The sequence below is a fragment of the Triturus cristatus genome, chromosome 1_2, assembly GCF_964204655.1.
Source record: "Triturus cristatus chromosome 1_2, aTriCri1.1, whole genome shotgun sequence".
Classification (NCBI taxonomy): domain Eukaryota; kingdom Metazoa; phylum Chordata; class Amphibia; order Caudata; family Salamandridae; genus Triturus; species Triturus cristatus.
The window spans coordinates 197,401,103-197,416,628 of NC_140580.1; the positions used below are offsets into that span (position 1 = coordinate 197,401,103).

A 15,526-nucleotide genomic window follows, 5' to 3' on the forward strand; every position below is an offset into this window, starting at 1 on the left:
TTGAAAACTGAGCAGAAAATGCCAATGGAATTCACTGAAAAAACATGGATAAAATCTGATTTATGGTTCTGGCTCGAATGCGAAATCACTGAAATACACCAGGTATGGTTACCAACGCCCACAACACTTACGATAACTTGCACTGCTCCCCATGCTCTAAGCACCAATTTGTTCGCAGTACAGAAGCAACGACAAGACCTATCAAGAGAGCAACATGGTGGGCCCAGGAAGTTATGGCGCGTGTTGTGTGCGTTGGTAAACATAACGGTTGAATTTCCGTGGATTTCACTTTACTCTTCTTTTAACTGCAGTTTTTTCAGTGAATTTCACTGAATTTCATAGGTTTTGTTATCATGTACTTAGTGTTCAATCCCCGCTGTGCACAGCCATTGGTGATGAGCAAGGGGGATTGAAAACTAAGTAAATTAAAAAAACCTATGAAAAATAAAAGTTAAAAGCTGAGTCTGGTCAGGACGTGCATCCTTACTTCCTGCCTTGCAAGCAAAGCCAGACGCTCATTTTAGTGTTTGACTTTGCTTAGGCTTTCTTTAATACTACAACTTTCCAACTACTACGAATCGGCTCTGACTTGGAAGACAGAGACAAAATGTTGGTCGAGTCCACCACTAAAAGTGGCCAATGGCGAGTTCGCAAGTCAGCTCTGAATCTTATGACGAAAAGACCAGGTTTTCTTTTGGCAAAATTTCCAACGGGAGCTAAAAGGTGAAATTATTCAAACTTTGAGCTTGTTTAACTTTTTTCCTGGGTCAGATTTTCTCGAAACTTGGCATACCAAATCTTAGTTAACTGAGTTATTAGACTACTGAGTTTCTTACAAATCCGATCACGGGAACAAAAGTTCTAGGCAAATCAACCAGTGTAAGTGCATCAGAACAATAACTACATACCTATCACTGACTGTGTAGTTATGATTCAGCAGCAGATTTCATATCTCTGAAGAGCCTTTTCTTTCCTTACACCACCTGTGTAAAAAGCAAATCTTTGAGCACTTTTGCACAGACAACACTTGCACTGTACCTGATACGGAAACTGTGGAAGCTGCCGGGTCTCGCCTGCCTCACTGAGCGCAAGCTACGCTGAGCTGTGGGGGTCCCGATGGCCCGGGACCAGCCGCGGCCCTTGGAGGGAGTTCCGTGGGGCAGAAAGGCGGGGCGGGGGAGGGGCAGGGTGGGGGGTACTAAAAACTGGAATATGGATAATTGGAGGTAAGTAAACAATTAAATAAATAAAACTAATTTCGTTGCGCGACTTGCATCGCAAAATGCGATGTAGCGCGCGCTACGAAAACACTGTGTCCTTTGTGCATTTCAAATTTTATAACTGCTGCGGCTAAAGAGAGGTGTTCAATACCGAGTACCACGTACTGTGTACAAAGCTCACCAGCAAGAGGTTTTGTTGCAGGCGCGTCGTCTCCCATCTGGCTATATTAACCTGGTGTCTGAAGTAGCCCATGCGAGTCCAGATACGTCTAAGCAAGTCCCATACTCATAATCATGCAAGCCTCATGCAAACCTTTGCTGTAGAAAAAGAGTGGATGGAAACAGATAGAGATACTGATATCCAAGCCTCATGCAAGCCGCATGAAAAACTATGATGTAAAAGAGACCTACTAGGCATCGGAGAGGACACAGAGCTGGCAGCACGAGTATTGTGTACTGCCGAACTGAACGGCCGCCTCCGAGCTCAGAACCGCTCACGGCTGGGACAGCGGCCGCCATCTTGGGCCGCACGAAGATTCCTGATACCGAGGACAGCATCAGCCACTCTACCTGGGCGGCTAACTGATGGCCCAAAAAAAAAAAAGAACACCGTGTCGGGCTCCATCACGACGCCGCCAACGGCGGGAGAGTGGAGATGAAATTGGCTCTCTGAATCCCACCTGGAGACAACCCTAAAGCCGCTATCTTAGGTGTGTATGATCCCAGGCTGAGTTACAACGGGACTGCAATCCGGCAGCCTGTCGGCACAGCACAGTGGACGGTGACCCACGCAGCGAGCGAACCATGATGCATCTGCAGACTTTGAAACTGTCCCTTCCACCTTTCCTCTTACCACTCTTGACCTGGGGGCGAGCTGGAGGACAAGGCGGACGGCGCTTCCCACTCACACCGGGACCGGACGGAAACCATAACTGTTTGTACTTACAGAGGAGCCTGAGCAACCTTGGCCGATTCCTGGTGGAGCTGTCCTATACAGCTATAGAGAAGTTTGTCTATTGTTCACCCCCTTGGCCTTCACCTACCCAGCCGGACATTAGACATTGTTTTCCTCATCTCCTCGTTGTGTTTCCTTCCCTCCCCCGCCTCCTCCCTCCGTGATTCTTTGGCTGCCTCCCCTTCTCCAGCCCTGTGTGGAACAGTGTAGTCAGCTACTTTTATTGTTTTTTGTTTGATTTTGTATATCCTGCCTTTTTGGGATAATGCTATCGGCTTCTGTTGGGTCCTCCATCATGGCGTCTTCGACCTATCCTCTTTGCAACTGGTCTGCTCCTTGTTCGCCTGATTGACCTTTTCCTCTAGTCCACCCCCCCCCCCCCCATGGTCTCCCACACCCCTCCCTTCATATACTCTCACCGATACGGTTTTGTCTTTCTTGCACTTTGACTGCTTTGTCCCCCCTGAAGTGCTTTTCCCTCTTGACGGTCTGCCTGGCTCTATCTGCATTCCTTACCCCTGTTTACCATTCCCCCTCTACCTTCCATTCCCCACAAGACGTGTGTCTTGACTATGTTATGCGCTAACAACTCATATTATTGTGTAATCTCATGTTTTATCTTCCATGTCTATACCTGGCTCCTGTAATTATGTAACCTGCAACTCGCTGATCCTCATGTAAAGTGTTCTGATACCTCCGGGTCTAGCCAGCGCTATATAAAACTTTGCAAATAAATAAAATAAATAAAAATAGTGCACCACTTACACATGGCGGCTCCAGGTGCCATTTTGAAAGTACATAAACATGCAGATGTGGCACTGGAAATACCTATAAAGCTGTGGTTTTGTGTGGTGCTTACATAGCTTACATTACATTTTCTTGACATCAACCAAGACACTTCCCTCGAAATGCCACAACTTTCTTCTACATGTAATATATATATGAAGAAATTACGCAGGTCTCATAGAATTATCACACTCTTTGGTGACACCTCCTTGACTTTAGTTTTCCTTCCTTTGTGGCTATTGGCATTGAATTTTTCCACGAATTCCCAATGCAATTTTCTATTCACTTAACCTCTCCCTTGCGTCATAAATATTTATTCCTGAATGTCTCAATATCCTTTGCACGCTAGGGCCCCATTTTTTATTGTTGTTTATTGGCACCATTTTTGGTCTCTGTGTCACAAATTTCAGTGCCATGATCTTAGTTTATGTTATTCCCATACTTACCAAAGCTATTAATTTCTGCTAATTGACTGCTTCATTACTTAGTGGTGCTGGCTTGGACTTTGGAAAAGATATCTGATTTGTCTGTCCAAGTCTAAAAGAAATGTAACCTTTAATAGTAAACCCTTCATGGTGCTCAATTTGAGGTGGTGGCTACAGGTGGGGCCCACTGGCACTCATTTGGGGACTGTCATCTATTTTCCTCATCAAATTTTCACACAGAGCAAAAGAGGGAAAAAGACAGGAGGGAGAAAGAAGGAGGAAAAGAAAGATGGAAAACAGTGGAATGGAGGAAAGCAGAGATAACAAGCATTGGCAAAGCCAATAGGTCTCGCCTATGCAAGAGCTATTGGCTTTGCCATTATGTTTTAGCCATGCTGTACAATAGCATGGCTGCTATTCAGCATAGCTAAAAGTTAGTGGTGAAAAGGAGAGTGGTGTGGAGTTGAGTGTTGTACAGAAGAGTGGCGTGGAGTGGATTGGAGTGTTATGGAGTGTTGTAGAGAGTTGTGGAGTGGTGTAGAGTAGCGTGGAGTGAAGTGCAGTGTTATGCAGTGCTGTACAGTGGAGTGGAGTGGAGTAGAGGTTTGTGGAGAGAATAGAGAGTCTGAGAGTGGAAGGACATAGAGTGGAGTAGAGTGTCATAGTGTTGAGTGGAGTAGAGTATCAGGGTCGAGACATAGAGTGGAGTAGCATAGAGTTTTGTGGAGTGGTGTAGAGTGGACAGGCGTAGAGGGGGTTGTGTAGAGTGGAGTAGAATGTTATAAAGTAGGGTGGGGTAGAGTGGATTACATTGTCATGGAGTAAAATGGCATAGAGTGGAATAGAGTGTTGTGCAGTGGCATAGAGTGGAGTAGAGTGTTTTAGAGTGGAGTGAAATAGAGTGGAGTAGAGTGCTCTACAGTGGCATAGAGTGGAGTAGAGTGCTGTAGAGTAGAGTGGAATAGAGTGGAGTGACATGGAGTGGCATAGAGTGGAGAAGTGGAGTATAGTAATGTGTCATAGAATAGAGTGGGTTAAAGTGGCACAGAGTGCCATAGAGGGAGTTGAGTAGAGTGTTGTAGAGTGGAGTAGAGTGTCATAGAATGGAGTAGAGTTTAATCGGGTAGAGCATCATAGAGTGGGGTCTAATAGAGTGGACTGTCATAGAGTGGACTAGAGTGGCCTAGAGTGAACAGATGTACAGTACAGTTGTGCAGATTTGTTTGGAGTTGAGTGCAGTGGCAAAGTGTGCAGTGGTTTTGAGTACGGTGGTGTAGAGTACACTGGTGCACAGTGCACTAACATTGAGTAGTGCCGAGTAGAGTGGTGCAGAGTCGATTGAAGTGGCATAGCGGTGCAATGGAGCACAGTGGAGTCACACAGGGTGGAGTGCCTCAGAGAGGAGCAAGGTGGCATAGAGTGCAGTGGTGTAGAGTAGATTGTTTCAGAGTAGAGTGGAGTGGTGCAGGATAGAATAAAGAGATGTAGAGTAGAGTAGAGTAGCATAGAGTGATTTGGCATGGAGTGCAGTGGTGCAGAGTAGATTAGAGTGGTGTAGAGTGGAGTAATGCAGAATAGAGTGGCATAGAATGTAGTGCTGTAGAGTGCATTGCCTTAGAGTGGTGTACAGTTGAGAAGTGCAGAGTAGAGGGCAGTGGCATAGAGTGCAGTGGTATGTAGTGCAGTGGCATAGAGTAGAGTAGTTTAGACTTTGTGGGCAGAGACTGCAGTCTTGCAGAGCGTTCCAGAATAGAGTACTGTAGAGAGCAGTAGTAGTGGTTTAGAGAAGAATAGAATGGTGTAGAGTGCAGTGACATAGAGCACAATGGTGTAGAGTGGTGTAGTGTGCAGTTGCATAGAGTGCAGTGGCGTATAATGTATTGGTTTTGAGTGAAGTTGTGTAGAGTACATTGGCACTGAGAGCAGTGGCTTAGAGTAGAGAGGCATAGACTGCAGTGGCATAGAGTGGTGTAGAGTAGAGTGGTGTAGAGTGGCGCACTGTAAAGTAGAGTAGATTGTTTCAGAGTACAGTGAAGTGGCATAGAGTGGAGTGGCGCAAGTTAGAGTGGAGTGGTGCAGGGTAAAGTGGTCTGGCATAGAGTAGTGGTGTAGAGTGCCCAGATGTAGAATGGAGTAGCCGAGACTGGAGTGGTGTAGAGTGCAGTGGTGAACAGTACAGTGGTGCATAGTAGAATCGAATGCAGTGTCATAGAGCACATTGGTGCACAGTAGATCAAAGTGATGTAGAGTGGATTAGCATAGACTGCAGTTGCATAGAGTGCAATGGCGTAGAGTGTAGTGGTGTAGGCTAGTATAGTGGTGTAGAGTGCATTAGCATAGAGTGCATTGGTGTATAGTGCATTGGCATAGAGTGGCATAGAGTAGAATGGTGCAATGGCATAGAGTGCAGTGTCAGAGAGTAGAGTGGTGTACAGTGAAGTGGCATAGAGTGTATTTGTTTTGATTAAAATGGTACATTGGCATGGAGTGCAGTGGTGTAGAGTGCAGTGGCATAGAATAGAATGGTGAATAGCAGAGTGGGGTGGCACAGGGTAGATTGCAGTGACATAGAGTGGAGTGGCATAGAGTAGAATAGCACAGAGTGGAACAGACTGGCGTAGAATGCAGTGGCAAAGAGTAGATTGTTTCAGAGCAGAGTGGAGTGGTAAATAGTTCAGTGGTATAGAGTAAAGTGCAGTGGTGCGGAGTAGATTAGAGTGGATTGGCGTAAAGTCAGTAGTGTGGAGTGATGCAGAGTAGAGTTGTATAAAGTGTTATGGCTTTCAGTGCATTGGTGTAGAGAGTAGTAGAGTGGCATAGAGTAGAGTGCAGTGGCATAGAATGCAGTGGTGCAGAGTAGAGTGGTGTAATGTTTAGTGATGGAGACTGGAGTGCAGTGTTGCTGAGAAGAGATGTGTGTAGTCGAGCAGGGTAGAGTGCAGTGGCATACAGTGAAGTGATTCAAAGTAGAGTGGCATAGAGAGCATTGGTATAAAGTGGCATAGAGAAGATAGATGTAGAGTAGAGTTCAGTGGCTGAGAGTGCACTGTTGCAGAGCAGACTGTCGTAAAGTGCAATGGTGTATAGCAGAGTGGCATAGAGTAAATTGATGTAGAATGCAGTAGTGAAGAGTAGAATGGTGCAGAGTAGAGTGGGGCAGAAAGCAGTGGCATAGATTACAGATTACAGATTACAGTGGTGCAGAATAGAACAGAGTGGTGTATGGTGCAATGACATTGAGTACAATGGTATGGAGTGCAGTTGTTTAAACTGCAGTGGCAAAGAGTGATGCAGAGTAGAGTATAGTGGTGCAGCGTGCAGTGGTGCAGATTGCATTGGTTTTGAGTAAAGTGGTGTAAAGTGCATTGGCATAGAGTACAGTGGTTGGAGTAGAGTGCAGTGGCGTAGAGAAGAGTGGTACAGAGTAGAATAGAGTCGCTCAGAGTGGTGAAGCAGCGATTGTAGTGGAGTACAGTGGAGTGGCACAGATGAGATTGTTTCAGAGTAGAGGGAAGTGACATGGAGAGCAGTGTTGCAGAGTAGAGTGCCATAGAGTGAAGTGGTGTAGAGTGGAGTAGTGCCGAGTAGAGTGAAGTGGCATAGACTGGAGTAGTGTAAAGTGCAGTGGCGACGAGTGCAGTTGTGCATAGTAGAGTGGTGTAGAGTGCATTGGCATGAATAGAGTGATGCAGAGTAGATTGTTGTAGAGTGAAGTGGGGTAGAGTGGAACGGAGCAGAATAGAGAGCAGTGATGCAGTGTGGAGTGGCGTAGAGTGCAGTGGTGTGGAGTGGTGGAGTAGAGCGCAGTAGAGTAAGATGGAGTATGCATGTGTGGAATCACACTGTCATTACAGACAAAACATCTTCAATTAAAATGACATCACATTTGCACAGACATACAGTTTTACTGATAAAAGCATGCAGCGCACAAACGATAATGTGTGGAAATGTCATCACCTAGTGGTTTGATTTGTTTATATTGTAATCAAATATTTGTTTCCACCACACTTCAGAATTACCAGAATTACCCCCAGTAGCCAGCATGATTGTCACATAAATATTCTCACTTTGAACTCAGAGAAAGAAAAGTAAACACCAAGCATCCCTCAGAAGAAAGAGCCTGCCAATTGACCTATGTATTTGAATGCACAGCCAATGTGACAAGATAAGAACAAGATTTAAAGGCCTGTTTACAGATAGTAGGCACTGGGAAGGATACTGTAAATAAAGTATGGACCACGGAAGGGACGGACTCAAGCTTGACAGCCTAAAACAAATAAAACCAGCAAATAGCAAGAAAATGTGTAGGCACGGCTTTTTCAGGTAAAAGCGGTGGGTTGGGGCTGGGGGCCGGGGGCTGGAGTGGAGAGGGGGGAAGTCCATAGACGATGGAATTGGGAAAATAAAAAATAAAAGAAATAAAAGCATTTACCTTGCGCTCGCCACGTTGCCGACTCAGCGATGCGGAGAGCGCAAGGTAAGTGGTTTTATTTATTACATTTTCCGTATTCCATCGTCTGTTGACTTCCACCTCACCCCGCCTCTGTCGCACGGCCCCACAACTCTCACCTGAACCGGCCACGCCAGGTAATGTAAGCTACAAACCACAAAGCAAACAGTAAGCAATGGGCAGAATGCATTCCCAGGCAATCTTTCTGAATGCCTCCAAGATGTCATCAGCAAATCAGACAGGCACAAGGTGGAATCAAGACTACAGAGCCTTGGTGTTCGCCACACTGACCTTCTGAACAAGATGGTGGGCCCCATCATTTAATATTTTATCATTGAAGTACTAACTATTTTGTAAAATGAATAGACAATTCTGCATTTCGCTTGCATTATTTATAAGATGCAAAACAGATTTTAAGTACAAGAGTACTATGCTCCTCATTGGAGAGTGCGATCTTATGGTATTTTGGCGAGAAACAAATTCTCGCAACGTCTTAGCAACAGGCTCTGTTATTGCAGTGAGGTTTTGAGGCAATTCAGGGCTAGCACTTTTGAGCTCAGCTGGGGTCCACGCTGCTATGCCTAGGAGCCAATCTCGCTGCAAACTGTGAAACTATTGTATACAAGATTTTCAATGCCCTTAATAAAAGAAAATGCTTGCTTTATGAAATAGTTTTTGAAAAATAAAGTTTCGTTGGGCCTGTGTTGCTTCTGGGATCGCAAGAGATTTGTCAAACAAACAAGGTATCCTCCTCGCCCTGCTCTGCGGATACCTGAAGTCCTGAAGTTAAAATAAACTATACGTATTTCAATGTTATGGTAACTCAGAGGTACGATTGTTTACTAGTTCTGAGGAAAGTCTAGGGATAAATAAACCACTCCGGCCTCAGGTTCTCGTGGCTGGCTAACGTGATGAAGGAGCGCAGGGAAGCCACACTGATCCTGGGAGACTGTCCGTCTCCTATTAAGATGCAGGCCATGTGAGCAGCTCGATTGTGCTTTGATTGACTGCTCTTGCCTACTTTCAATAGAGATGTAGAGAGCTGCGGGAGCATACAAAATGAAACGCACGTCTTGTGTCTAGGGCTGTCCCTTGCTCACACGTCTAGCGCTGCGGCAGGGGGCTTTGCTTTAGCACTGAAGCAGATGTATGTATTCAGCCACGTGTTGTGCCTGACTTACATCGTGTCAGCCAGAAAACAAGTAAACCTATTAGTGGAAAGTGTGAAACGCTCACACTGTGCAGCACTGAGAACAGCTGTAAGCGTGATCTCCAGAGCAGTCAAGCTAATGCTTCGGGGGACTGGCAGAATATGAAGGGCTCTTTAATTAGAAGTTTGATGGGTTATTTCTACCAGGCTCCGAGTTGGGTAATTTAGAGGTGGTAAAACCACCTCTCGGGGAATTTCCTAGCGTGCAGAAATGCGAGTTTGTAGTCTGTCCAAAGTCTGATTAGCAGAGGCCGCACAGATGGCAAAGGGCACAATTTACAAGACATAGACAAGCATGTTTGCATAGATGCAGGCGGGCACGATCACTATGATGATATCCGCCGATTTCTTTTATTTATATTTTATAAATTCAGTGCAATTTTACTTTGACTGTCTCACTGGCAAAAACACCACTTTTTATCATTGGATTATTTTCGCCAATATTTCTACTACCGTCCTACATGTCTAATGAGATTTACAGGGAGGATGTGTAAGGAAAAGGTACAAAAACATGTATTTTTAGGACTGTGATGTCTGGTACCAGGGCCACTGAGCGCCAATGATGCTTCGATAAGGTGGTGACCCAGAAGACATGGAACTGAGAACCGTAATTGCTATATTTTTCTATGTCCTATTCAGGCCTCCTGCAAAGAAGAACTTTTTTTTTAAAGGTGCAATAAAATGCAAGAGCAATATAAACAACCAATTAACATTATTTGAATGTCGTTCAGTGGAAGTCACATTGAATGACACAGTTCCTTTAACGGTGCAATCCCTTTCATTGGTAGCTTTATAATGGTACATTTGTGGAACAACATATCCAAATCCCAACTCGGTCTCCTTGGCCAACAATGTCTTCCTTTGGGACATCAATTTACATTTGAGTGGTGTAAGGGACAGTGCTTTAAATGGAAAATTAGAAGTGCCGGTACTCACTAATTAGACTGGGTAGGTATTTAGGGGCGTGTCTGGGGGTGTGTCTGTGAGCCAAGAATTTAATAATAACCACATGCGTAAGCTTTAACGCAAATGCTCTGATTGTCATGTAAATCGCTTAAATGCCCATGGGCCAAATTCGCACAAAATCAAACTGCCTCCTTACATAAGAGACATGGCAAGCATCAGCTTCTATGTCATTCATTCAGAGACTAATTTTTGGCAGTTTGATATTGCGCGAATTTGGGCCATGGGCATTTAAGCGATTTACATACAATCAGAACGTCTGCATTAACCCCTTCGACGCTCATGACGGAACGGTTCCGTCATGAGCGTCGGTTGAGCTGTGCTCATGACGGAACCGTTCCGTCATGACCACGCCCGCGCAGGTAACGGTCAGCACCGCGGGGGAATCCGCCCCGCATGGAAGGGGTTAAAGCTTACTTTTTTAAGACAACTGGTTAAGGGAGTTGTCCAGAACCACAGGATGATGAGCGGACGTCGGGATTCGACCCTGGTTCTTTAGTTCCACTCTCGGCACCTCTGACCATATCCTCCTTCTTGTTTTGATGTCAATGAGATCTAGAGCCACAACTAGAGTCAAATTTCAGGGGGGGGGGCTAATTCTTTCAGCAATAGGCAGCAGAGATGCAGGAACTCCAAGAAGGGGTGAGAAACAACAAAGCCTGATTAAAAAGCAATTGGTTGTTTAAAGACCTGTGAAGTACTCGGGTGCGGCTGTGTGCGCGTCCGGTAAGCTGTCTCATCCCGGGCTGGCACACGAAGGGGGAGGGGAGGGGTGGGGTGTCTGAAGCCTTTTGATCCCAAAGGGTTGCTCGCCTGATGAGAACCTAACACTGCAGGAGCACCCCAGCGCAGAAATACACAGGCTGTGGTCAGCCAGAGCAGCACCTCAACACGCACCATCTGTTGCACGTACCCGTACTTCAGGGCCTGAGCCCTGCTGCTTCATGGAGTACCGGTACTCTCCTTGCCCAAAAATAAGATCCGGTACTCAGGGGAAGAAAACTGAGAAGTGCTGGTACTCAGTACCGGTGAGTACCGGCCCATTTAAAGCACTGGTAAGGGAGCTGTTCATTTCCGTTGAACAACTGGACGCAAAAATGCACTAGACCCGCCCTTCACCAGGACTCTATTCCAGATGTTCTAATTTTTAAAAAGGGAAGATCAAGATCAAACACGAATCCAAAATCTTTTACCCTTTTCTCTCTTGTTCCTAAAGGTCATGCCCTAAGTCGCACCAAGAGACCCAAACAGTGGGTCTGAGGTCAGATTAGCACTGGTTATACCATCATGGGTAATAATATTGCCCTCTCCGCGGGACCACTCTTTTCTTCATACTCCATTTACACCCCTTTCTTCTTCCTTTCATCCTTCTCTGCCTCAATGAGCACCTTGCAGGGAACAACATTGGGAACTTTGCAGATGTCTGAAGCTCATACAGTACTCTTTTCAAATCGATAAATGCATGGTTCATTTCATGCCTCCAGGCTTTCGCAGATGACTTTTTGCTTTGTAATTTGTTTGATCTGATTTCTTTTCTCAATAACAGTTCTACTCTACACAAAAGTGTCAGATTATTTCCTAACACCTTTCAGTATAAGTAAGAATCCAATTCTAAAATGTCTGGTTTTATTTCGTCTCACATGCAGCTTTTCCGTATTTTCGACTGTTTGCCTATAAATAATGTGCCTCAGGAGAGGGTGGGAAGAAGAACTGAAAATAAACAGAGCATTGCAACAATTTTTTATTTACATATATCATTACAGGTGGGTAAATGTGCATAATGGAGATATTTTTCACCGAGGGATTCTGAGTGACCTCAAACAAACAAGGAAAGCAACCCTTAAGTTGGCTATGTTGTTTCCCAGAGCACCGAAGTGAAAAACAACGCGTTTATTTATGGGTACCCATCTTTAGTTTTATGTCATGCACGGCTCCTCAATGTAATCTTCCTCTGAGTCAGAGGAAGCATACACTTTACTAAATGTGGTGTCCTTCCATCCAGCCCCAAGACCCTAACCTCATCCCTACCCTCTACCACCAACATTTTAGAAAAGGTACCTGACACCCTGTCAGTTCATTCTCACCCACCACCCTCAGCGTTCCTCTCCCACCACTCTCGATACAAATACTTGCTGTTCGGCCACCTACCAACACTACCTTCTGCATTTACCCTAATGCCTCCATTTTGAAAAAAAATGGTGTCCAACCACCACCTACACCATCCTTTCTTCAATTCTCACCCACTTGCCATCTATCTTACCATGGTCTGCATCAAACAGAAAATTGGGGTAAAGCCCACTTCAATCCTCCCCCATCAGCCCAATTATAAGCAATAATACCTGGCCTCTAACCATCCACACACACCGCCCTCTGTGCATCCCTCACCTGCCCCACCAAAGCCGTGCTCTCAGCTATCTATAGAGGAGGTGCAGCACAGACACTTCACTGGACAGGCTATTTGAGGGCTGTATCAGCATAGCTATGATTTTCCTCTGTCAGCTTTGGTCTGCCGCGACCCACGCTGACAGGAGAATGTGGCAGGTGAGAGATTCCCCTCCTGACATCACAGCAGAGGGAAAAAAAATTGTATTGTACTTCTTTGACGCAGTGGCAGTGAATAACTAGATTCAAAAGCTGGTATTCACACCACTGCCTCTTTACGAGAGGTATGCACACAACATTATGCACAGTTTTCAAAACTCCATCCATGAACTAATGGTGATAATTCGATGTACTGGGATTAGGACAAACTCCAAACTCATACTAGGTAGACCGTGCATTTTGGATTTTACTATCTAAAGTTAATTAAAAGTATTGTTTATTAAATTTTTAGCAATACCTCCAAATTAGACATTTTCTGGTAGCAATATCTGTCAAATACTCCTACTTTTGAACAGGTACGACATCTTTTTCAGAAATGTAATATAATAACAGATTAGACCTTGTTTGCTTCCTTCATGCCCTCTAAATACACATTATCCTCACCAGGAAGTGGCTGGGAGGTTTGATTTCATTCTGAGTTAATGTACCTCTGAACCATAAGCTCATGTCAGCTGATGGGTCACTTGTCTACTAACAACCTCAGGTGGCAGAGCCATCTTCTCTCTTGAGATCAGCAACACACCACTGGCACTTTCGCCATTGGTAGTTTCATCTCCTTACTTAGACTTGTTGAGAAAGCACTTTGAGATTGCTGCAGAAATTCTCAGGAAGTAATGAAAAAAGCAAAGTGTAATTATAAGGAAGTGTGGCAAGTCAGCTATTTAAACCACAAACCAAACGGCCTGAGATTTGGGAGTGACACATTGCTGACAAAAGGAGAGTAGACCCGCCTAAGAAAATGCTAGGATGATTGGCTCAGTGAATTAAGCAAAATGTAAAAATCAGCTTGAGGACTTTCTTGTAAAATTACATGCTGTGATCAAAATGTTGTAGCGCTTTTAGAAAAAAAGTGCCATTTGGGGAAAAAGCATGACGAGTCCTTCGACATGAAGATAAAGAACTGTTCTCACTTGCCTCAGAATCCTACCAGCACAGAAGATTTAAGTGCCAAAACTGGGATATTTATAAAGGAACAGGGGTCCCTTATGCAAAGCATATAGGCAGCTGAATGTACATAGGGATGCAATGAAGCCTATATATCATGTGCATATGAACTATTTATAAATATTTATTTTGCACAATAAAAATAAAACATTGTGTGGGAAAAAAAAACAAAATTAACAGTCAAGTAGGACTTTGACAGCTCAGGCATACAAGTGTGACAAATTAAACACCATAGTTATAGTCACCATTCATGAGTAACAATGCTCTTGTGTACAAATATGAACAATTTAACAATTGACTCTAAGTACTACAGTAGACAACGTGTCGACCCTGGGGGAAATCATAGGATCATCATCAGGACAAACAGTCTCATGCCTGAGAACGAGTTACAATTTATGTAGCTCAATATGAGCTAGGAATACATGGGAGAGTGGGCTCATGCTCACGTGGGATACTATGCGCGAGTCTTAATAAGGGGGAAATTAAATGCTTGGTCGATTCACGGCTTGGTTAGATTGGGGTTGGTGTGAGTGCCGCGGCCGCTCGGGGTAAATGAAAATTCCAGGTGTTGCTAGGCTGGAAACCTTTGTTGTGAATGCTACTGGGAGTATAGGGAATAGAAGGATAATAAAGGAGTGCTTGCCCGAATGGGAGCACATGGGGGTCATGCAGCAACAGCATGGAGTGAAGGATGTGGTTTGGGCAGTGGGGCACATGTAGACTATTTATTCCCTGTAGCATTCACAACAAGGGTTTCCAACCCGGCAAATCTACTACAGACTATACTGTTTGTTAACGGCCCTCTCCCTTTTCATATGCTCCCGCCTGAAGTTCAGGACTAAAACGCAGTTTCTTGGTCTTTAACAACTGGTACAGCCCTCTGCAGTAGGCTCTAATGTTATAATGATGGACTAAATTTTCAACCTCTAAATGATATGGCAATCAAAGACAAGCCATGAAAAGGGAAATATGCTTTTAAAACAATAAGCAAATGAGGATAGTTGCATAGTGGGGATAGGCTGGCAGTTTTAGCAATAGGATGATAGAGTTAGGCTGAGGCTAAGGATTAGGAATATGGATAAAGTTATGTCACAGTGTTGGTTAGGCTAAGAATTAAATTTAAGGTTAAGATGGGGAGAGATGTTAGGGTAAAGGTTGCAATGTAAAGTAATAGCATGTTTAAAGATAGGGATAAGGTGAAGGCTAAGATATGCTTTATGGTTAAATACAAGATTATGATGTACTTGAGTGATATAGTGAGGATTAACGTTTGGGTAAAGATTAGGATAAGATTGAGGATTAGGTTAAGTGTTATGGTTATTCTTAAAAGGGGAGAAAAAACTAAAGAAATAAATCAAAATAAATGTAAAAGCAAAATGATACAAACTAATGGCAAATACAATATCATGGGCAATTCAGCACTATTTATATAAGAACTTTTCATAGGAATCATTTGTTTTTGCTATGTAATGTTCTCTCTTGCCATAGAATCAGCTGGGAGTGCCTTCTTTTAAGTCTACAATATTTTTGATTCCCGTCCCTTTACCCTAAGACAAGGCCACTAGAAAACCCAAATGTGTGGCCTCCACGTTTTCTGAATAAATGTGAGTTTTACAGACTCGATATATAATACCCCATCTCCTGCTTGATGTGTACATTGTAACACAGTTTTTTTCCTAGCTCAATTATATCAAAGGTTATTAATTTCTCTTCACAGAAGGTGCAACATCATATCCCACTTTTTGCAAATGATAACTAGCCATTTTCCTGCTGATTGTTGCAAACAGGCAGTATAGCAGGTGTCAATTTTACTCAGATTGTTTAGAGTAGGCAAATAGACAAAATTGACGACATTTGTGTGACACAGTCAATGAAAAGCGTAAATACTTAAAGGTTAATCAAAAAGGATGGAAAAATGACTTTTTTTGTCATGAATATCTTTTTTAATATTGAAACTAATTATGTTTATTT

The 15,526-nt window shown here is 44.0% G+C and overlaps 1 protein-coding gene across 1 annotated transcript in view; it reads right to left on the minus strand.

Annotated features, from left to right (window-relative positions):
* Positions 1–15,526, minus strand: part of SORCS3 (sortilin related VPS10 domain containing receptor 3) — a 2,496,310-nt gene that overhangs the window by 1,986,575 nt on the left and 494,209 nt on the right. The gene's annotated exons all lie outside the window — the stretch shown is intronic.